This window comes from Arachis ipaensis, chromosome B4, assembly GCF_059453495.1.
Source record: "Arachis ipaensis isolate K30076 ecotype BB chromosome B4, ASM5945349v1, whole genome shotgun sequence".
Lineage (NCBI taxonomy): Eukaryota > Viridiplantae > Streptophyta > Magnoliopsida > Fabales > Fabaceae > Arachis > Arachis ipaensis.
The window spans coordinates 113,032,419-113,057,060 of record NC_142439.1 but is presented as its reverse complement, the minus strand read 5'-3'; the positions used below and the strand labels follow the sequence as shown (position 1 = coordinate 113,057,060).

Below are 24,642 nucleotides of genomic sequence, written 5' to 3'. Positions count from 1 at the left end.
TTCCCAGTTTCTCTATTACAGAGAGGGGCATGAGGTTTATTCCTGACCCAAGGTCACATAGAGCCTTCTCAAAGGTCATGGTGCCTATGGTACAAGGTATTAGGAACTTTCCAGGATCCTGTTTCTTCTGAGGCAATCTCAGTTGATCCAATGCATTTAGTTCATTGGTGAACAGAGGAGGTTCATCTCCCCAAGTCTCATTACCAAATAAATTGGCATTCAGCTTCATGATTGCACCAAGGTACTTGGTAACTTGCTCCTTAGTAACATCCTCATTCTCTTCAGAAGAGGAATACTCATCAGAGCTCATGAATGGCATAAGGAGGTTTAATGGAATCTCTATGGTCTCTAGTTGAGTCTCAGATTCCTTTGGTTCCTCAGAGGGAAGCTCCTTATTGATCACTGGGCGTCCCAGGAGGTCTTCCTCCTTGGGATTCACGTCCTCCTCTTCCTCTTTGGATTCGACCATGATGGTTATATCAATGGCCTTGCACTCTCCTTTTGGATTTTCTTCTGTATTGCTTGGGAGAGTACTAGGAGGGATTTTAGTGATCCTTTTACTCAGCTGGCCCACTTGTGCCTCCAAATTTCTAATGGAGGACCTTGTTTCATTCATGAAACTTACAGTGGCCTCAGATAGATCAGAGACTAAGTTTGCTAAATTAGAGGTATTTTGTTTAGAGTTCTCTGTCTGTTGCTGAGTGGATGATGGAAAAGGTTTACTATTGTTGAACCTATTTCTTCCACCATTATTAAAGCCTTGTTGAGGCTTTTGATCCTTCCATGAGAGATTTGGGTGATTTCTCCATGAGGGATTATAGGTGTTTCCATATGGTTCACCCATGTAATTTACCTCTGCTATTGCAGGGTTCTCAGGATCATAAGCTTCTTCTTCAGAAGATGCCTCTTGAGTACTGTTGGATGCAGCTTGCATTCCATTCAGACTCTGAGAAATCATATTGACTTGCTGAGTCAATATTTTATTCTGAGCCAATATGGCATTCAGAGTATCAATTTCAAGAACTCCCTTCTTCTGAGGCGTCCCATTACTCACAAGATTCCTCTCAGAAGTGTACATGAACTGGTTATTAGCAACCATGTCAATGAGTTCTTGAGCTTCTGCAGGCGTTTTCTTTAGGTGAATGGATCCACCTGCAGAAGTATCCAATGACATCTTAGCTAATTCAGACAGACCATCATAGAATATATCCAGGATGGTCCATTCTGAAAGCATGTCAGAAGGACACTTTTTGGTCAGTTGCTTGTATCTCTCCCAAACTTCATAGAGGGATTCACCTTCTTTCTGTTTGAAGGTTTGAACATCCACTCTAAGCTTACTAAGCTTTTGAGGAGGAAAGAACTTGGCTAAGAAAGCTGTGACCAGCTTATCCCAAGAGTTCAGGCTATCTTTGGGTTGAGAGTCCAACCACACTCTAGCTCTGTCTCTTACAGCAAAAGGGAAAAGCATGAGCCTGTAGACTTCAGGATCTACTCCATTAGTCTTAACAGTATCACAGATCTGCAAAAATTTAGTTAAGAACTGAAAAGGATCTTCGGATGGAAGTCCATGGAACTTGCAGTCCAATGGTGGGGATGGAGATGCTTCTTCCATATAAATTGGAATTAGGTGCAGTAAAGTCACCAAGCATCCTCCTTGCATTATTATTATTTTTGGCTACCATCTCCTCTTCCTGTTCAAAAATTTCTGTAAGGTTATCTCTGGATTGTTGTATTTTAGCTTCTCTTAGTTTCCTCTTCAGAGTCCTTTTAGGTTCAGGGTCTGTTTCAATAAGAATGTTTTTGTCCTTGCTCCTGCTCATATGAAAAAGAGGGGCAGAAAAATAATAATAATAGGGATCCTTTTTGCCCAAGTATAGAGGTTCCCTTATGTGAGTAGAGGAAAAGAAGAAGAAAAAATCTGAACTCAGAGAGAGAGGGTTCGGATTTTTGGTGAGTGAGGAAGAGATGTTAGTAGATGAATAAATAAACAGAAGGAGATGAGAGAGAAGGATTTTCGAAAATTATTTTTAAAAAATGGTTAGTGATTTTCAAAAATTAAAAGAAGAAATAAATTAAAATTGAATTTTGAAACAATTAGTTAATTAAAAAGAATTTTTGAAAAAGAGGGGGATATTTTCGAAAATTAGAGAGGGAGGGTTAGTTAGGTAGTTTTGAAAAAGATAAGAAACAAACAAAAAGTTAGTTAGTTAGTTGAAACAAAATTTGAAAATCAATTTTTGAAAAGACAAGAAGATAAGAAGTTAGAAAAGATATTTTAAAATCAAATTTTTGAAAAAGATATGATTTTGAAAAAGATAAGATAAAAAAGATATTTTTGAAAAGATATGATTGAAATTAGTTTTGAAAAAGATTTGATTTTTAAAATCACAATTAATGACTTGATTCACAAGAAATCACAAGATATGATTCTAGAACTTAAAGTTTGAATCTTTCTTAACAAGTAAGTAACAAACTTGAAATTTTTGAATCAAAACATTAATTGATGATGTTATTTTCGAAAATATGATGTAAAATTAAGAAAAAGATTTTTGAAAAATATTTTTAGAATTTTCGAAAATAAATAAGAAAAATGAAAAAGATTTGATTTTTGAAAAAGATTTTGAAAAAGATAAGATTTTTAAATTGAAAATTTGATTTGACTCATAAAAACAACTAGATTTTAAAAGGTTTTGAAAAAGTCAACTCAAATTTTCGAATTTATGAGAAGAAAAAGGAGAAGATATTTTTTTTGATTTTTTTGAATTTTTATGATGAGAGAGAAAAACATGAAAATGATGCAATGCATGAAAATTTTTAGATCAAAACAATGAATGCATGCAAGAATTGCTATGAATGTCAAGATGAACACCAAGAACACTTTGAAGATCATGATGAATATCAAGAACATATTTTTGAAAAATTTTTAATGCAAAGAAAATATGCAAGACACCAAACTTAGAAATCTTTCATGTTCAGATACTAGGAATGCAAAAATGCACATGTAAAACAAGAAAAGATGCAAAACAAGAAAACATCAAGATCAAACAAGAAGACTTACCAAGAATAACTTGAAGATCATGAAGAACACTATGAATGCATGAATTTTTGAAAAATGCATAAAATTTTTAGAAAAAATGCAATTGACACCAAACTTAAAAATTGACTCAAGACTCAAACAAGAAACACAAAATATTTTTTGATTTTTATGATTTTATGATTTTTTTTTGGATTTTTCGAAAATTAATGTGAAAAAGAAAAATAAGGATTCCAAAATTTTTAATATGAATTCCAGGAATCTTGTGCTCTTTAGCCTAAAGCTCAAATCTGAGGGTTAGACATGGCTTACTAGCCAGCCAAGCTTTAGAATACACATCAGTCAAACAACACCAGATGGATTAGGAACAACTAGCTTGCTCTTGTGATGATGGTTTGAGAGCCTCAGTCTAAAAGAATTTAGACATGACTTTGCAGCCAGCCAGGCTCCAACATTTTTCATGAAACGCTAGAATTCATTCTTAAAAATTCTGAAGAAAAATATATTTTTAAAAAGATTTATAAATTTTTTTTTCGAAAATAAAGGAAAGATTTTTTTTTTGAAAGATTTTTGAAAACTTTTTGAAAACAAAATTAGAAGAAAATTACCTAATCTGAGCAACAAGATGAACCGTCAGTTGTCCAAACTCAAACAATTCCCGGCAACGGCGCCAAAAACTTGGTGCACGAAATTGTGATCTCAGGCAACAGCGCCAAAAACTCTGTACGCACGTCTTAATAAATCATTTTTCATTCACAACTTCGATACAACTAACCAGCAAGTGCACTGGGTCGTCCAAGTAATAAACCTTACGTGACTAAGGGTCGATCCCACGGAGATTGTTGGTATGAAGCAAGCTATGGTCATCTTGTAAATCTCAGTCAGGCGGATAATAATTGATTATGGAGTTTTCGAAAATAAATAATAAACAGACAGAAAATAAAGAAAGAAATACTTATGTATATCATTGGTGAAAATTTCAGATAAAGGTATAGAGATGCTTTCATCCCTCTGAACTTCTGCTTTCCCGCTGTCTTCATCCAATCAGTCTTACTCCTTTCCATGGCTGGCTTTATGTAAGGACATCACCATTGTCAATGGCTACTTTTCATCCTCTCTGTGAAAATGGTCCGATGCGCTGTCACTGCATGGCTAATCATCTGGAGGCATCACCGTGGTCAATGGCTGCATCCCATCCTCTTGTGAAAATGGTCCAAATGCTCTGTCACAGCACAGCTAATCATATGAGGTTCTCGATCATACTGGAATAGGATTCACCCTCCTTTTGCGTCTATCACTACGCCCAGCACTCGCGAGTTTGAAGTTCGTCACAGTCATTCAATCCCAGAATCCTACTCGGAATACCACAGACAAGGTTTAGACTTTCCGGATTCTCATGAATGCCGCCATCAATCTAGCTTATACCACGAAGATTCTGATTAAGAGATCCAAGAGATAATCATCCAATCTAAGGTGGAACGGAAGTGGTTGTCAGGCATGCGTTCGTGGGGGAATGATGATGATTGTCACGTTCATCACATTCATGTTGAAGTGCGAATGAATATCTTAGAAACGGAATAAGTTGAATTGAATAGAAAAACAGTAGTACTTTGCATTAATTCATGAGGAACAGCAGAGCTCCACACCTTAATCTATGGAGTGTAGAAACTCTACCGTTAAAAATACACAAGTGAAAGGTTCAGGCATGGCCGAATGGCCAGCCCCCATGATCTAAGAACCAGACGTCCCAAGATGCCTAATACAATAGTAAAAGGTCCTATTTATACTAAACTAGTTACTAGGGTTTACAGAAGTAAGTATTTGATGCATAAATCCACTTCCGGGGCCCACTTGGTGTGTGCTTGGGCTGAGCTTTAGCTTTCCACGTGCAGAGGCTGTTTCTGGAGTTGAACGCCAGGTTGTAACGTATTTCTGGCGTTCAACTCTGGTTCGTGACGTGTTTCTGGCGTTTAACTCCAGACTGCAGCGTATAACTGGCGTTCAATACCCTTTTGCGTCATCTAATCTCGAACAAAGTATGGACTATTATATATTCCCGGAAAGCTCTGGATGTCTACTTTCCAACGCAATTGGAAGTGCGCCATTTTGAGTTCTGTAGCTCCAGAAAATCCACATTGAGTGCAGGGAGGTCAGAATCCAACAGCATCAGCAGTCCTTCTTCAACCTCTGAATCTGATTTTTGCTCAAGTCCCTCAATTTCAGCCAGAAAATACCTGAAATCACAGAAAAACACACAAACTCATAGTAAAGTCCAGAAATGTGAATTTAACATAAAAACTAATAAAAAACATCCCTAAAAGTAACTAGATTCTACTAAAAACATACTAAAAACAATGCCAAAAAGCGTATAAATTATCTGCTCATCAATCATGCAATTCTAATTATTTTTATTCACTTGTATATAAAGCTTACATGTAGTTGAATTAATTCACATTCCTCAAGGAATTTATATATATAGCCAGACCTTAGATAATGATAAAGCACTCTTACAATAGAGATGGGAAAGAAAAAGAAAAATATTTTATAAACTTGCAAGACAATTAATAATTCAAGCAGAGATATATGTTAATGAGCTATTGAACCCTCACTGGATTTTGTGTTTACTCTCTAGTCACTCAGTGTTTATTGGGTTAATCACTTTATTCTTCTTTTTATCCTTACTTTCTACAACTTTGTTTTTCATCTAACCAATCAACAATTATAGAATATAGGCATACAAAAATCATGAGGTCTTTAATTAAGGTTGTAATGGGGCCAAGGTAAAGGTAAGGGTATATGTGACGTTAGGATTTTTGCCAGTAAAGAATTTATAAAAATAGTCGCGTTGTAGATATAGTTTCTAAACCAACAGAAATCCCTTCGTACAAACGTTTTGATTGTCACAAGTAACAAACCCCTAAATAAATTGATAACCGAAGTATTCAAACCTCGGGTCGTCTTCTCAAGGAACTGCAGGGAAGTATGTTCTTATTATTGGTTATGGAGATTGTAAATCGGGGTTTTGAAGATAAGGGACAAGTAAATTAAATTGCAATTAAAATAAGTAAATGACTGTAAAATAAATAAATAACTGTAAAATAAACTTTTGGCAAGGTATGAGAAATTAGAAGTCCTATCCTAGTTATCCTTATCAATGATGATGAAAATTGAATCTTAATTCCACTTAGTTAACCTTTGCTAGAGCAAGGGAAGGTCAAGTGACTAATTAGTTAGATCCTCAAATCCTAGTTAATCCCTAAGGAAAGATTGGGATTATTGAAGTTCAATTCAATTAGCAAAGATAACAATTATCAATCATGTTTGAGTTTGATAACTCCAGAGTTACTGATTTCTTAACCAAAACCAAAAGGGAAAAAGTAAATCTACTGGAATAGAAATGTCTTCAGATTGGAAGCAATAGTAACATAAATAAAAGAGAGCAATTGTAAACTGAAATACCTCAAATAACATTAATTCAAAAGAGTAATCTGTAACATAGAAGAATTCATAAATAAAATTGAGAACATAATAAAAAGGAATATTGAACATGGTAAAGAGATAATCCTGAAAGAGAATAAAATTCTAAATCTAAATCCTAATCTTAAAAGAGAGAGGAGAGAATCTCTCTCAAAACTAAATCTAAATCATGAAAAACTAACTAATTGGAGACTCTCTTCTCGAATGGATGCACTCCCCCACTTCATAACCTCTGGTCTATGCCTTCTGGACATGGATTTGGGCCAAAAAGGGCTTCAGAATTCGCTATGAGCGTTTTCTGTAATTTTTGGTGCGTGGCCTCTGTCACGCGTCCGCGTGGGTCACGCGGTCGCGTCGCTGTTGATCCGCGCTGGCATGCGGCCACGTCGTCCATGCGATCGCGTGGCTACCAGTTTCTTCAAAAACTTTGTTTTATGCTTTCCTTCCAATTTTGTATGTTTCCTTTCCATTCTTCAAGTCATTCCTGCCTCAGAAGATCTGAAACTACTCAACACACGAATCACGGCATCGAATGGAAATAAAGGATAATCAAAATAATTATTTTTAAGCATAGGAAACATGTTTTTCACATACATCACATAATAAGGAAGGGAAAGTAAAACCATGCAATTAATATGAATAAGTGGGTGAAGGATTGAATAAATCACTCAAATTAAGCACAAAATATATCATAAAATATGGGTTTATCAACCTCCCCACACTTAAACAATAGCATGTCCTCATGCTAAGTCCAAGATAAAGAGTAAGTTAAGGTTAAAGTAGTGGAATCTCATGCAATGCAATCTACTCTAAATGCAACTCCCTACATGCATCATGCAATTCTTAATTGTTATTCACTTGTATATAAAGCATACATGTAGTTTAATTAATTCACATTCTCAAGGAGTCATATATATATATATATATATATATATATATATATATATATATATATATATATATATATATATATGACTCCTTGAGAATGTGAATTAATTAAACTACATGTATGCTTTATATACAAGTGAATAACAATTAAGAATTATATATATATATATATATATACATAGCCAAACCTTAGATAATGATAAAGCACTTTTACAGTTGAGATGGGAGAGAAAAACATTTTATAAACTTGCAAGACAATTAATAATTCAAGCAAAGATATATGTTAATGAGCTATTGAACCCTCACTGGATTTTGTGTTTACTCTCTAGTCACTCAGTGTTTATTGGGTTAATCACTCTATTCTTCTTTTTATCCTTTCTTTCTACAACTTTTTTCTTCATCTAACCAATCAACAATTATAGAATATAGACATACCAAAAATCATGAGGTCTTTAATTAAGGTTGTAATGGGGCCAAGGTAAAGGTAAAGGTATATGTATAAGGCTAAGTGAGCTAATTAAGTGAATCCTTGATTAGTCTAAGATCTCACCTAACATACATACTTTGTAAAGCAAAACTTCTTTACCTATTTTCTCACTTTTTCCCACTTTTGATGTTACATGCTCATACTTTAACTTTTGTCCCATGTGCATTTATTTTGCATTTTGGGAATTCTTTTGTATCCCCTTTATTCAAATATTGAAAAATAACATTTTTTTAATGCACATGGTAATTCAATTATTTGATTTTACATGAGCATGCTTCCCAAAATTTTTATTTGAATTATTTTATTCTTTTCAACTTTTCTACCTTTTGTTTTTATCATCCATGTTCCCAATAGGTTTTCCACACTTAAACAATTACACACTTTCTATCTTAAGCTAACTAAGGATTCAACTTGGGATTTTTATTTTGTTTTTCTGCTTAAGGCTAGTATTGTGGTTTATAGAATAAGAGGGGGTTTAAAGGTTCAAGGGGGCTGACAAGGGTGATGTAAAAGGTAGGCTAATTTGGGATAAGTGAGCTAAAATCAAACAATGGCCTCAATCACTCTCTTGGTATGTATTTCTATTCTATAATTGGACATATAGATTAAAACAAAGTAAAGAACATCAAAATAAATAAGAAGGGCAGAACACACAGGAATAAAATTTATGGTTTGAATGTAACCATACAATTAAGCTCAAAACTCATAGGCTGTGTGTTCTCTAACTCAAAAATCATATATCAGTTATGTATGTCATGCAAGTAAAATTAAAAATTCCCATTATTCTCAATGTAAAATTTATTTTGAATGGCTTTAAAGTTTGTGTTTCTCCTTGATGAAATGTTGTTAACTAGCTAACATGGAATGCTATATATACAAGGTGTGGGTTGTTTCTATTATGTTCAAGTCTCTAGTTTACTTCCTTTTTATATTTTCAAATTAATACTAAGTTATCTTAAGCTAAAAAAAAAAGGGTAAACTATACTAATCAATCCACAATTTCTATAACTAATAAGTTAGAATTGCAACTAAACTAAATGGTTAAAATATGAACTAAAAATGCAAAATGCAGAAATAGAGTAGAAATACATGAAAATAGCAATGTATAAGTACTGGAAAAATAAAAATAAAAATAAAGAGAAAAATACAGAAAAATAGCAAAATAAAATGAAAGAGTCTGTAGTGGTTCACCAAAAAAATACGCCAGAGATGGCGGCCTCCCCACACTTAAAATGAAGCATCGTCCCTGATGCTCACTCAAGCAGGGTGTGAAGGGGTGTCATCACTGGAAGGGTGGGTAGCTGGAGTCTCTGTGGTGGTGGTCTGAGGATCTGCCTGCTGCAGAGGAGGTGCTGACTGGATAGGGATCTCTGGGTCTACAGCCTAAATCTGAGGCGGAGCCTTGTGATGTGATGCAGCCTACTCTGTGCATGCCTGCGCAGCCTCGCTCTGTGGATGGGTCGCTGCCTCGTGATCATCTGCCTCCTCCTCAGATGGTATGTCAGGCTCTGAGGGAATGTCGCCAGATTGTATCATCAGCTTCAGGTGCTCATAGCGTCGCTTGTTGCGACGTTCCATCTGGTCAAGCCGTCAAAACAGGCGGTGCACTAGGTGATAGATGGGCTCTGAGGCAGGTGGAGGTGCAGTGGTGGTAGCAGGGGTAGCTGTAGAGGAAGAGGGGCTGGCAGATGGTGTGGCTGTCTCAATAGTAGTAGTGAGGAATGGAGGTCTGTAGCCCAAAGCCAGAAAGTTCCTGCTGTGAGGGATAATCTTCTTGGATTCTGCAACAGGTGGCTTCTCATCAGCATCTTCCCAAGGCACGTCAGCTCGACGGCGTAGCTGTGTAATCAGATAAGGAAAGGGGAGAGTGCCTCGGACGTGGACCCTGGCCATATAGTACCGGATAAAGCGTGGCAGGTACAGGTCCTTACCTTCCATCACACACCATAGGAGGGTGATCATAGCGGCAGGGATCTCCGTCTCATGGGTACTCGGCATGACAAAATTGCTCAGAATCTGGTGCCATAGCCGAGCCTCATCATTTAAGTAAATCCGCTTGATTCCCTTTGGCATGGTGGTGTTCTGACCCATGATCCATGGAACGGTCGGGTCAAGGGCTATCCTGGCCTTGACTGCATCCCAATCAAACTTCATGAAGCGCATATCCTCCTCAGCTTTTTGATAACCATCCAGTTGATAATCATATATTAGTTATGTATGTCATGTAAGTAAAATTAAAAATTCACATTATTCTCAATGTAAAATTTATTTTGAATGGCTTTAAAGTTTGTGTTTCTCCTTGATGAAATGTTGTTAACTAGCTAACATGGAATGCTATATATACAAGGTGCGGGTTGTTTCTATTATGTTCAAGTCTCTAGTTTTCTTCCTTTTTATATTTTCATATTAATACTAAGTTATCTTATGCTAAAAAAAAGGGTAAACTATACTAATCAATCCACAATTTTTATAACTAATAAGTTAGAATTGCAACTAAACTAAATGGTTAAAATATGAACTAAAAATGCAAAATGCAGAAATAGAGTAGAAATACATGAAAATAGCAATGTATAAGTACTGGAAAAATAAAAATAAAAATAAAGAGAAAAATACAGAAAAATAGCAAAATAAAATGAAAGAGTCTGTAGTGGTTCACCAAAAAAATACGCCAGAGATGGTGGCCTCCCCACACTTAAAATGAAGCATCGTCCCTGATGCTCACTCAAGCAGGGTGTGAAGGGGTGTCATCACTGGAAGGGTGGGTAGCTGGAGTCTCTGTGGTGGTGGTCTGAGGATCTGCCTGCTGTAGAGGAGGTGCTGACTGGATAGGGATCTCTGGGTCTACAGCCTGAATCTGAGGCGGAGCCTCCTGATGTGATGCAGCCTGCTCTGTGCCTGCCTGCGCAGCCTCGCTCTGTGGATGGGTCGCTGCCTCGTGATCATCTACCTCCTCCTCAGATGGTATATCAGGCTCTGAGGGAATGTCGCCAGATTGTATCATCAGCTTCAGGTGCTCATAGCGTCGCTTGTTGCGACGCTCCATCTGGTCAAGCCGTCAAAACAGGCGGTGCACTAGGTGATAGATGGGCTCTGAGGCAAGTGGAGGTGCAGTGGTGGTAGCAGGGGTAGCTGTAGAGGAAGAGGGGCCGGCAGATGGTGTGGCTGTCTCAGTAGTAGCAGTGAGGAGTGGAGGTCTGTAGCCCAAAGCCAAAAAGTTCCTGCTGTGAGGGATAATCTTCTTGGATTCTGCAGCAGGTGGCTTCTCATCAGCATCCTCCCAAGGCACGTCAGCTCGACGGCCTAGCTGTGTAATCAGATAAGGAAAGGGGAGAGTGCCTCGGACGTGGACCCTGGCCATATAGTATCGGATAAAGCGTGGCAGGTACAGGTCCTTACCTTCAATCACACACCATAGGAGGGTGATCATAGCAGCAGGGATCTCCATCTCATGGGTACTCGGCATGACAAAATTGCTCAGAATCTGGTGCCATAGCCGAGCCTCATCATTTAAGTAAATCCGCTTGATTCCCTTTGGCATGGTGGTGTTCTGACCCATGATCCATGGAACGGTCGGGTCAAGGGCTATCTTGGCCTTGACTGCATCCCAATCAAACTTCATGAAGCGCATATCCTCCTCAGCTTTTTGATAACCATCCAGTTGATAATCATATATCAGTTATGTATGTCATGCAAGTAAAATTAAAAATTCCCATTATTCTCAATGTAAAATTTATTTTGAATGGCTTTAAAATTTGTGTTTCTCCTTGATGAAATGTTGTTAACTAGCTAACATGGAATGCTATATATACAAGGTGTGGGTTGTTTCTATTATGTTTAAGTCTCTAGTTTACTTCCTTTTTATATTTTCAAATTAATACTAAGTTATCTTAAGCTAAAAAAAAGGGTAAACTATACTAATCAATCCACAATTTCTATAACTAATAAGTTAGAATTGCAACTAAACTAAATGGTTAAAATATGAACTAAAAATGCAAAATGCAGAAATAGAGTAGAAATACATGAAAATAGCAATGTATAAGTACTGGAAAAATAAAAATAAAAATAAAGAGAAAAATACAGAAAATAGCAAAATAAAATGAAAGAGTCTGTAGTGGTTCACCAAAAAAATACGCCAGAGATGGCGGCCTCCCCACACTTAAAATGAAGCATCGTCCCTGATGCTCACTCAAGCAGGGTGTGAAGGGGTGTCATCACTGGAAGGGTGGGTAGCTGGAGTCTCTGTGGTGGTGGTCTGAGGATCTGCCTGCTGCAGAGGAGGTGCTGACTGGATAGGGATCTCTGGGTCTACAGCCTAAATCTGAGGCGGAGCCTTGTGATGTGATGCAGCCTACTCTGTGCATGCCTGCGCAGCCTCGCTCTGTGGATGGGTCGCTGCCTCGTGATCATCTGCCTCCTCCTCAGATGGTATGTCAGGCTCTGAGGGAATGTCGCCAGATTGTATCATCAGCTTCAGGTGCTCATAGCGTCGCTTGTTGCGACGTTCCATCTGGTCAAGCCGTCAAAACAGGCGGTGCACTAGGTGATAGATGGGCTCTGAGGCAGGTGGAGGTGCAGTGGTGGTAGCAGGGGTAGCTGTAGAGGAAGAGGGGCTGGCAGATGGTGTGGCTGTCTCAATAGTAGTAGTGAGGAATGGAGGTCTGTAGCCCAAAGCCAGAAAGTTCCTGCTGTGAGGGATAATCTTCTTGGATTCTGCAACAGGTGGCTTCTCATCAGCATCTTCCCAAGGCACGTCAGCTCGACGGCGTAGCTGTGTAATCAGATAAGGAAAGGGGAGAGTGCCTCGGACGTGGACCCTGGCCATATAGTACCGGATAAAGCGTGGCAGGTACAGGTCCTTACCTTCCATCACACACCATAGGAGGGTGATCATAGCGGCAGGGATCTCCGTCTCATGGGTACTCGGCATGACAAAATTGCTCAGAATCTGGTGCCATAGCCGAGCCTCATCATTTAAGTAAATCCGCTTGATTCCCTTTGGCATGGTGGTGTTCTGACCCATGATCCATGGAACGGTCGGGTCAAGGGCTATCCTGGCCTTGACTGCATCCCAATCAAACTTCATGAAGCGCATATCCTCCTCAGCTTTTTGATAACCATCCAGTTGATAATCATATATCAGTTATGTATGTCATGCAAGTAAAATTAAAAATTCCCATTATTCTCAATGTAAAATTTATTTTGAATGGCTTTAAAATTTGTGTTTCTCCTTGATGAAATGTTGTTAACTAGCAAACATGGAATGCTATATATACAAGGTGTGGGTTGTTTCTATTATGTTTAAGTCTCTAGTTTACTTCCTTTTTATATTTTCAAATTAATACTAAGTTATCTTAAGCTAAAAAAAAGGGTAAACTATACTAATCAATCCACAATTTCTATAACTAATAAGTTAGAATTGCAACTAAACTAAATGGTTAAAATATGAACTAAAAATGCAAAATGCAGAAATAGAGTAGAAATACATGAAAATAGCAATGTATAAGTACTGGAAAAATAAAAATAAAAATAAAGAGAAAAATACAGAAAATAGCAAAATAAAATGAAAGAGCCTGTAGTGGTTCACCAAAAAAATACGCCAGAGATGGCGGCCTCCCCACACTTAAAATGAAGCATCGTCCCTGATGCTCACTCAAGCAGGGTGTGAAGGGGTGTCATCACTGGAAGGGTGGGTAGCTGGAGTCTCTGTGGTGGTGGTCTGAGGATCTGCCTGCTGCAGAGGAGGTGCTGACTGGATAGGGATCTCTGGGTCTACAGCCTGAATCTGAGGCGGAGCCTCCTGATGTGATGCAGCCTGCTCTGTGCCTGCCTGCGCAGCCTCGCTCTGTGGATGGGTCGCTGCCTCGTGATCATCCGCCTCCTCCTCAATTGGTATGTCAGGCTCTGAGGGAATGTCGCCAGATTGTATCATCAGCTTCAGGTGCTCATAGCGTCGTTTGTTGCGACGCTCCATCTGGTCAAGCCGTCAAAACAGGTGGTGCACTAGGTGATAGATGGGCTCTGAGGCAGGTGGAGGTGCAGTGGTGGTAGCAGGGGTAGCTGTAGAGGAAGAGGGGCCGGCAGATGGTGTGGTTGTCTCAGTAGTAGCAGTGAGGAGTGGAGGTCTGTAGCCCAAAGCCAGAAAGTTCCTGCTGTGAGGGATAATCTTCTTGGATTCTACAGCAGGTGGCTTCTCATCAGCATCCTCCCAAGGCACGTCAGCTCGACGGCTTAGCTGTGTAATCAGATAAGGAAAGGGGAGAGTGCCTCGGACGTGGACCCTGGCCATATAGTACCGGATAAAGCGTGGCAGGTACAGGTCCTTACCTTCCATCACACACCATAGGAGGGTGATCATAGCGGCAGGGATCTCCGTCTCATGGGTACTCGGCATGACAAAATTGCTCAGGATCTGGTGCCATAGCCGAGCCTCATCATTTAAGTAAATCCGCTTGATTCCCTTTGGCATGGTGGTGTTCTGACCCATGATCCATGGAACGGTCGGGTCAAGGGCTATCCTAGCCTTGACTACATCCCAATCAAACTTCATGAAGCGCATATCCTCCTCAGCTTTTTGATAACCATCCAGCTGATCAGATTTAGGCAGAAGCTTCAGAACATCCTCTATGGCCTCTTCAGTGACCAGAATCTGCTTCCCTCTTAGGTTTACTGCATCTAGGGAAGTCTTGAAGTAATTACTGTAAAATTTCCTTACCCAAGATGCATTGACCTCAGTCAGGTTTCTTTCTAGGAAGAACCAGCCTCTTTGTTTGATCTGATCAGAGGTGTATTGCTGGAGTTCTTCTGAGATTTTCAAAGTCCTCTCCAGGTACAGGTTCTTGGAGGTTGCAAATACCGGATACTTCAGCTCACAGTATCGGTTTGCAAACTTTGCTGGATCAGTAGCAGGGAGTAACTGGTCGGCCTTCTCCTGCGGGGTAAAGTTTTTCTCCCGCCAGGAGTCATCGTGCATGATATCCATGATGGACATAGAGGATTCTCCTCTTTTACATTTGCCAGTAGTAGCCTTTGCTTTTCCTTTTCTTTGGCTGGCAGACATCCTGAAAGACAGAAAATCAGGATATAATAAAAAAAAGGAAAACAAATAGGCAAATAATAAAAAAAAAACACAAAGTGGCAAAGAAGCAATAGAAGAGGAAATTGAGTTAAGCAAATTTGCATTAAGGATTGTATAAGAGTTATAATACTGAGAAAAAAAATGTCACAATCCAAAATGTACTTCAATTCAAGTTAATTAGAAAAAGTATCACCATGCCTTGGTTAGAATGTTAAAAGAAAGTGAAAAACTAGAAAAAATGTTCTGAAAGGTTAGGTTTGGTTAGAAACGAAAAATAGTTTAGGAAGTTAAAATTAGTGAGTTAGTAAAAAGTGGGTAAAGTAAGTGGCATAATGATCATATTCCAAGTAACAAGCATTCACAATTAGAAGCTATAGGTAACTCATATCCAAACAAGGAAATTAGGTTGATGATGATTCAGAGAGATATAGAAATAGCAAAAATTAGAATCTAAACATCAAAAATGCAGATTAAGAACCAGAAAATCAAAAAGAATAAGAAAGCTTGCCCTGGCATTCATGAATTAGTTTGGTAAAAGCAGAGTAAAGCAGAGTTTAAATAGCCAAAACCAAAACATGAATAAAAGTCAAAAATAGTTTATAAAAATTTGGGCAGCATTCCGGCTAAAATTGAATTATCCCGGAAAATAAACAGCAATCAGAATAGTTCATATGAATTAAAAATACAGCTGTAATTACATATAGGGAATATGAACATGAAAAAGCAGTGTAAAGAGCAGCATGAAACAGTAAATTTCAGCATATGAACAATACGAACATCACAGCAACAGCAGAATTGCGAAAATTATAAAATAAGAAACACGAACAGTGCAATTAAACAGGCCTAAATCCACTAACCACATCCTAGGCTACCTAACAACCTAAAATCCACTACAACATGCATATCTAACTAGCCTAAATATGAACATAAACAGAAAAATATGAATTAACTATGAATGGATAGAAGGGTGGCGTTCGTCGAAACCTGGTAGGCGAATTAAGGAGAGTGGGGCAGAGAGGTGGCTGGGAGATGGTGGCGGTGGCGTCTGGCGCGGCGGAGGAGGGTGGCAGAGGCGGTGGCTGCTGTTCGGGGGCAGGGGCTTCAGGAAGGGTGATGGGGGTAGGGGGAAAGGGTGGGTAGGGAAGGGGGCGTGGGTGGCGGATGGGGGCGCGGCGGTGACGGCGGCGCGGTGGGGTGGTGATCGCGGAGGGTGGCAGTGGCGGTGGAGGGAGGAAGAAGAAGGAAGAAGAAGAAAGTGGGGGAGAATGGGGGAGAGGGTGGTGGTCCGGTGAGGTCTGAGGGGTAGTTAGCGGTGCGGCGGCGGCGTAGGGTGGCTGGTGGTGTTTGGGTGGTTGGAGAAGAAGTGAGGAAGGAGAAGGGTTCGGGGGGTGGGGACGCGAATGGTAGGGTTCACGTGACTGGGGGGTTATGGAATTTGAATCCACGCGATCGCGTGGGGCACGCGGTCGCGTGGTTGGGCTGAAATGGTGGTTGACACGATCGCGTGGGGCATGCGATCCCACGCGATCGCATGGAATGGATCAGGGAGTGAATGACGCGATCGCCTAGGGCATGCGATCGCGTCGCTGGAAATTGTGCTAAACGCACAATTCCAGTGTCGTTTCAGCGCAACTCTCTGTCTCCTTTTGGGTTGTTGTGTAATCCATGCGACGCGATCGCGTCGCTCACGCTGTCGCGTGGGATTGATGTTGTGCAAGTGACGCGATCGCGTCAGAGACGCGACCGCGTGGGCATTTTGTGCAAAACGCACAATGGCCGCACGATTCCAGCCTAACTTTCTGGACGTTGGATGTTTACGCTGATCTCCAGATCACGCGGCCGCGTGAATGACGCGGACGCGTGGGGAGTGTTTTCGCAACTTGACGCGATCGTATGAATGATGCGGTCGCGTCGCGCGCCCTCTCTTTTTTTTTGTTTTTAAACTGGTATGCAATTATGCAGTATGTAATACGAATGAAGAATATTCAGGTTCAGTTAAAAAGGAAATAAAAATAAATAACACAAAATAAAACTGAAAAAGAAACGACCATACCATGGTGGGTTGTCTCCCACCTAGCACTTTTAGTTAAAGTCCTTAAGTTAGACATTGGATGCGCTTCCTGCTATGGCGGTTTATGCTTAAACTCGTCCATAAATCTCCACCAATGCTTGGAATGCCAATAGCCTCTGGGGTCCCAAACTAGGCATGTAAAGCTTCTAAGCAGCTTCAAATAGATTCTCAGGTTCCCGGGGTGACGAATGTCAGAATAGATTCCAGGATCCCAAACTTGGCTTTTGAATCCGCCTTCGTCTTGATCTATATTTTTCCATTTGGGCGGTTTAGAAATTAAATTCTCACCAGAATAACCAAACATTTTTCGAGATCCATTCGATTGATTATGATGCCAATCCGTGCACTTCAAGTTGAAGTGTGGAACCTTATTGAACATTGTGCACTAGCTCTGAGTACGAGCCATTTCCCTTTTACTCTTAAAGCCGCAGAGAGCTCTAAGCTGGCCATCTGTTTCAAGCAAACCATATTCAAGTGGAAAAATAAAGTTAAAGGTTAAGGATTGTACCCACTTGAAGCTTGTATTGGGTGGTAATGGCCTTGGGATAGGTGTTTCCAGTGGTTCTGTGAACTCTACTCCCTTGTGCTCTTCTGTGAATTTCCCCACTTCTTTGCAGAATTCTTCAAATGCAACTTCTTCCTGATCAAAGTCTTCTATGTCTTCCTCAACACTCAAGTCATAAACGGGAGGTTGGGAGAAATCTACCTCCGCATCATATTTGTATTCACTTGGGAAAGATTTTTCGATCTCAGAGAACTCACTTGCGGATGCAAGTTCATTACTAAGAGAACTGGACTTGTGACTATCATCATCAAGGAAACTTGCTTCTTGGATCATTCCATCTAGTTCTTCATAAGAGACTTGCTCTGGGGGTTGTGCACTATCCTCCTTAGCATCAGTTGTAACGTCCTTGACAGAGTTCTCCACAACTCTGGATTCCCATGGAAGTTCAGCGTCTCCTAAGTCTTCAACCAACTCTTCTTCTTGTATAATGACAGCTTCCTCTACTTGTTCTAGTACGAAGTCATGCTCTGTCTTGTCCACTGGAGTTTCTAATATCTCCTTCATGCTACGCCCTTCATTAGATTGTCCACATAGGGCTTTGGGAGGCCCTTGAATGTTCGAACGTCTAGAAGATAATTGACTTATTGCTTGCTCCAGTTGATGAAGGGTTGTTTGAAGTTGATCCACTGTTCCCTTGAGGCGAACTTCTGATTCTCGGGGTGATGGATTTGGATGTGGTACATTGGGAAGTGGTGGTGTTTGGGAGTAATTGGATTGGAATCGGGGTAAATGAGGATCATATGGTAGTGAATGGTGAAAAGGAGCTTGTGAGTGTGGTGGTTCAAAGTTGTGTTGAAAGGATGGCCTATAAGCATAGGGTGGGGCTTGTTGGTAACTACAAGGTTGTCTACCATGTCTATTGCCTTGGTATGCATTACAGAATGGTCTTTGTTCATGATGTCTTGGAGGGTATTACTGCCTAAAGGGTTGATCAGATCCTCTTGGCTCCATCCATCTTTGATTGCTCTGACCTTGATGCATGTTCCTGTTATAACTTTCATTCCTTTCAACAATATTAGAACCAAACTCAAAGAGGGAGGGGTGAGAATTCATAGTAGCTAATGAAGATAAAAGAAGAAAATAAAAACAAATGAACACGTAAAAGAAAAATATTTACAATAACTAATAATAAGGCACACGATTGCAATTCTCCGGCAACGGCGCCATTTTGACGTTAGAATTTTTGCCAGTAAAGAATTTATAAAAATAGTCGCGTTGTAGATATAGTTTCTAAACCAACAGAAATCCCTTCGTATAAACGTTTTGGTTGTCACAAGTAACAAACCCCTAAATAAATTGATAATCGAAGTATTCAAACCTCGGGTCGTCTTCTCAAGGAACTGCAGGGAAATATGTTCTTATTATTGGTTATGGAGATTGTAAATCGGGGTTTTGAAGATAAGGGACAAGTAAATTAAATTGCAATTAAAATAAGTAAATGACTGTAAAATAAATAAATAACTGTAAAATAAACTTTTGGTAAGGTATGAGAAATTAGAAGTCCTATCCTAGTTATCCTTATCAATGATGATGAAAATTGAATCTTAATTCCACTTAGTTAACCTTTGCTAGAGCAAGGAAAGGTCAAGTGACTAATTAGTTAGATCCTTAAATCCTAGTTAATCCCTAAGGAAAGATTGGGATTATTGAAGTTCAATTCAATTAGCAAAGATAACAATTATCAATCATGTTTGAGTTTGATAACTCCAGAGTTACTGATTTCTTAACCAAAACCAAAAGGGAAAAAGTAAATCTACTGGAATAAAAATGTCTTCAGATTGGAAGCAATAGTAACATAAATAAAAGAGAGCAATTGTAAACTGAAATACCTCAAATAACATTAATTCAAAAGAGTAATCTGTAACATAGACGAATTCATAAATAAAATTGAGAACATAATAAAAAGGAATATTGAACCTGGTAAAGAGATAATCCTGAAAGCGAATAAAATCCTAAATCTAAATCCTAATCCTAAAAGAGAGAAGAGAGAATCTCTCTCAAAACAAAATCTAAATCATGAAAAACTAACTAATTGGAGACTCTCTTCTCGAATGGATGCACTCCCCCACTTCATAATCTCTGGTCTATGCCTTCTGGACTTGGATTTGGGCCAAAAAGGGCTTCAGAATTCGCTATGAGCGTTTTCTGCAATTTCTAGTGCGTGGCCTCTGTCACGCGTCCGCGTGGGTCACGCGGTCGCGTCATTGGGAGTTTTCCTTATCACGCGGTCGCGTCAGTCATGCGTCCACGTCATATGCGTTTCGCTCAAGGCGCGCGATCATGTCAATCACGCGGTCGCGTCGCTGTTGATCCGCGCTGGCATGGGCCGCGTCGTCCATGCGATCGTGTGGCTGCCAGTTTCTTCAAAAACTCCATTTTATGCTTTCCTTCCAATTTTGTATGTTTCCTTTCCATCCTTCAAATCATTCCTGCCTTAGAAGATCTGAAACTACTCAACACACGAATCACGGCATCGAATGGAAATAAAGGGTAATCAAAATAATTATTTTTAAGCATAGAAAACATGTTTTTCACATACATCACATAATAAGGAAGGGAAAGTAAAACCATGCAATTAATATGAATAAGTGGGTGAAGGATTGAATAAGTCACTCAAATTAAGCACAAAATATATCATAAAATATAGGTTTATCAATATGTATAAGGCTAAGTGAGCTAATTAAGTGAATCTTTGATTAGTCTAAGATCTCACCTAACATACATATTTTGTAGAGCAGAGCTTCTTTACCTATTTTCCCATATTTTCCCCACTTTTGATGTTACATGCTCATGCCTTAAATTTAATTTTTATCCCATGTGCATTATTTTATTTTGCAATTGGGGAATTCTTTCGTATCCCCTTTATTCAAATACTGAAATATAAAAATATTTTTTTAATGCACATGGTAACTTAATTACTTTGATATCACATGAGCATGTTTCCCAAAGATTCTTATTTTGAAACATCTTTATTCTTTTCAACATTCTACCTTTGTTTCTATCATCCATGTTCCCATAAAGTTTCCCTACTTACACAACATACAATTTCTATCTTAAGCTAACCAAGGATTCAACTTGGGATTTTTATTTTGTTTTTCTGCTTAAGGCTAGTAATGTGATTATAAAACAAGAGGGGTTTTAAAGGCTCAAGGGGGTTAACAAGGGTGATGTAAAAGGTAGGCTAATTTGGGAATAGTGAGCTAAAATCAAACAATGGCCTCAATCACTTTCTTGGTATGTATCCATATTTTATAATCGGACATATAGATTAAAACAAAGTAAAGAACATCAGAAAAAAAAAAGAAGGGCGGAACACACAGGAATAAAATATTATGGTTTGAATGTAACCATACAATTAAGCTCAAAACTCACAGGCTGTGTGTTCTCTAACTCAAAAATCATATATCAGTTATATATGTCATGCAAGTAAAAATTAAGAGTTCCCATTATTCTCAATGTAATTCTTAAGGTGGCTTTAAAGTTCTAGTGTTTCTCCTTGATGAAATCTTGTTAACTAACTAACATGTAATGCTATATATACAAGGTGTGTGGATTGTTTCTATTATGTTCAAGTCTCTAGTTTACTTCCTTTTATATTTTCAATTTAAACTAAGCTATCTTATGCTAAAAAGGGTAAACTATACTAATTAATCCACATTCTCTATAACTAATAAGTTAGAATTGCAAACTAAACTAAATGACTAAAGTATGAACTAAAAGTGCAAAATGCAGAAATAGAGTAAAAATACATGAAAATAGTAATGTATAAGTACTGAGAAAATAAAAATAAAAATAAAAGAGAAAAATACAGAAAAATAGCAAAATAAAATGAAAGAGTCTGTAGTGGTTCACCAAAAAATATGCCAGAGATGGCGACCTCCCCACACTTAAAATGAAGCATCGTCCCTGATGCTCACTCAAGCAGGGTGTGAAGGGGTGTCATCACTGGAAAGATGGGTAGCTGGAGTCTCTGTGGTTGTGGTCTGAGTATCTGCCTGCTCCAGAGGAGGTGCTGACTGAATAGGGATCTCTGGGTCTGCAGCCTGAATCTGAGGCGGGGTCTCATGATGTGATGTAGCCTGCTCTATGCCTGCCTGCGCAGCCTCTCCCTGTGGATGAGTCTCTGCCTCGTGATCATCTGCCTCCTCCTCAGATGGCTCTGATGGGGTGTCAGGCTCGGAGGGGATGTCGCTGCCAGAACGAATCATCAGCTTCAGGTGCTCATAGCGTCGCTTGCTGCGACGCTCGGATCTCTCGTATCGCCACCGGTTGTGGCGCTCCATCTGGTCTAGCTGTCGAAACAGGCAGTGCACTAGGTGATAAACTGGCTCTGAGGCAGGTAGAGGGGCAGTGGTGGTAGCAGGGGTAGTTGTAGAGGAAGAGAGGCCGGCAGATGGTGTGGCTGTCTCATCAGTAGGAGTGAGGAATGGAGGTCTGTAGCCCAAAGCCAGGAAGTTCCTACTGCGAGGGATAATTTTCTTGCATTCTGCAGCAGGTGGCTTCTCATCAGCATCCTCCCAGGGCACGTCAACTCGACGGCCAAGCTGTGCAATCAGATATGGAAAGGGGAGAGTGCCTCGGACGTGGACCCTGGCCATGTAGTACCGGATAAAGCGCGGCAGGTATAGGTCCATACCCTCCATCACACACCATAGGAGGGTGATCATAGCGGCAGGTAGCTCCGTCTTGTGAGTACTCGGCATAATAAAGTTGCTAAGGATCTGATACCATAGCCAAGCCTCATCGTTCAAGTATGCCCGCTTGATTCCCTTAGGCATGGTGGTGTTCTAACCCATGACCCATGGAACAGTCGGGTCAAGGGCTATCCTTGCCTTGACGGCATCCCAATCAAACTTCATGAAGCGCATATCCTCCTCAGCTTTTTGATAACCATCCAGCTGATCGGATTTAGGCAGAAGCTTCAGAACATCCTCTATGGCCTTTTCAGTGACCAGTATCTGCTTCCCTCTTAGGTTCACTGCATCTAAGGAAGTTTTGAAGTAATTGCAGTAGAATTCCCTTACCCAAGATGCATTAACCTCAGTCAGGTTTCTCTCCAGGAAGAACCAGCCTCGTTGTTTGATCTGATCAGAGGTGTATTGCTGGAGTTCTTCTGGGATCTTCAGAGTCCTCTCCAGGTACAGGTTCCTGGAGTTTGCAAACATCGGATACTTCAACTCGCAGTAGCGGTTTGCAAACTTAATGGGATCAGTAGCAGGGAGTAGCTGGTCAGCCTTCTCTTGCGGGGTAAAGTGTTTCTCCCACTAGGAGTCATCATGCATGAGGTCCAGGATGGACATGGAGGCTTCACCTCTTTTCCGTTTGCCAGTTGTTGCCTTTCCTTTTCCCTTTCTCTGGGTGTCAGACATCCTGAAAAATAGAAAACCAGGATATAATAAAAATAGAAAAGCAGGTAGGCAATTAATCGAAAGAAGCATATAATGGCAAAGGAGCAAGAGAATAATGAAAAGGAGTTAAGTAAATGTGCATTAAGGATTGTATAGGAGTTAAAAGTCCGAGAATAAAAATTTCCAATCCAAAATGTAAAAGGATTCATGTTAAGTAGGAAAAACGTCCGTCATGCCTTGGTTAGAATGTTTGAGAGAATAGGGAAAAACCAGAAGAGATGTTTTGAAAGGTAAGTGGGTTAGGAAAGAAAAAGAGGTTAGGAAGTTAAAATTAGTGAATTAGTAAAAAGTGGGTTAGAGTAAGTGGCATGATGAAAATTTCCTAAATAACGAGAATTCACAAATTAAAGCAACAGATAACTCAAATTCAAACAAGGAAGTTAAGGATGAATCAAATGAAAATAGCAAAAGGTGGAATTGAATCATCCAAGATGCAATTTATAAACCAGGAAATTAAAAAGAATAAGAAAGCTTGCCCTGTCATTCATGAATTGGTTTAGTAAAATCTGAGTAAAGCAGAGTGCAAGTTTGCCAAAACCAAAACAGGAATGAAAATCAAAACAATTTACAGAAATTTGGGCAGCATCCCGGCTAAAATTGGATGTTCCCGGAAAATAATCAGCAATAAGAATAGTTCATATGAATTAAAATTATAGCTGCAATTACATACAAGGAATATGAACATGGAAAAGCGGTGTAAAGAGCAGCATAAAACAAGAAAGTACAACATATGAATAACACTAACAGTAACAGCAAAATTGTGAAATTAATAAAACAGATAGCAAGAACAGCACAATTAATCAGGCCTAAATCCACTAACCACACCCTAGGCTACCTAACAACCTAGAATCCACTACAACATGCATATCTAACTAGCCTAAATATGAACGTAAACAGAAAAAATATGTAATTAACTACGAATTGATAGAAGGTTAGCGTTCGGCGAAACCTGGAATGCGTAGGAAAGAAAGTGGGAAAGAGAGGTGGCTGGGGGTAGGTGGTGGTGGCGGCTGACGCGGCGGCTGAGGGTGGCGCTACGGCGGTTGGCGGCTGTTCGGAGGTAAGGGGGGTTTGGGAAGGGTAATGGGGTAGGGGGAAGGGGAAGGAAGGGAAGTGGGGCGTGGGTGGCGGATGGGTGGCGCGGCTAGGACGGAGCGGCGGCGGTGGTTGGTGGTCGCGGAGAGGGGGGGGGGCAGTGGCGGTGGAGGGAGGAAGAGGAAGAAAGAAGAAGAAAGTGGGGGAGAATGGGGGAGGGGGTGGTGGTACGGTGAGGTCTGGGGGGTGGTTGGCGGTGCGGCAGCAGTGTAGGGTGGCTGGGTGGTGGCTGGAAGTTGTGGGTGGTAGTTGTGGAGAGAAGAGAGGAAGGAGAGGGGGCTGGGGGGCGCGAATGGGTAGGGTTCGCGTGACTGGGGGGTTAGTAAATTTGAATCCACGCGATCGCGTGGGGCACGCGGTTGCGTGGCTGGGGTCAAAATGGGGGTCGACGTGATCGCGATCGCATGGAATGAGTAAATTATGAATGACACGGTCGCGTGAGGCATGCGACTGCGTCGCTGAAAATTGTGCTAAACGCACAATTCCAGCGTCGTTTCAACGCAACTCTCTGTGTCCCCTGGGGTGGTGGTGCAATCCATGCG

General features: G+C 40.1%; 1 non-coding gene across 1 annotated transcript; it reads left to right on the top strand.

Annotated features, from left to right (window-relative positions):
- Positions 1–1,228: 1,228 nt before the first annotated feature.
- On the top strand, positions 1,229–1,336 carry LOC148568824 (small nucleolar RNA R71). Its single transcript, XR_015882203.1, has one exon. It is a non-coding gene; the product is annotated as a small nucleolar RNA R71 (small nucleolar RNA).
- Positions 1,337–24,642: the final 23,306 nt, after the last annotated feature.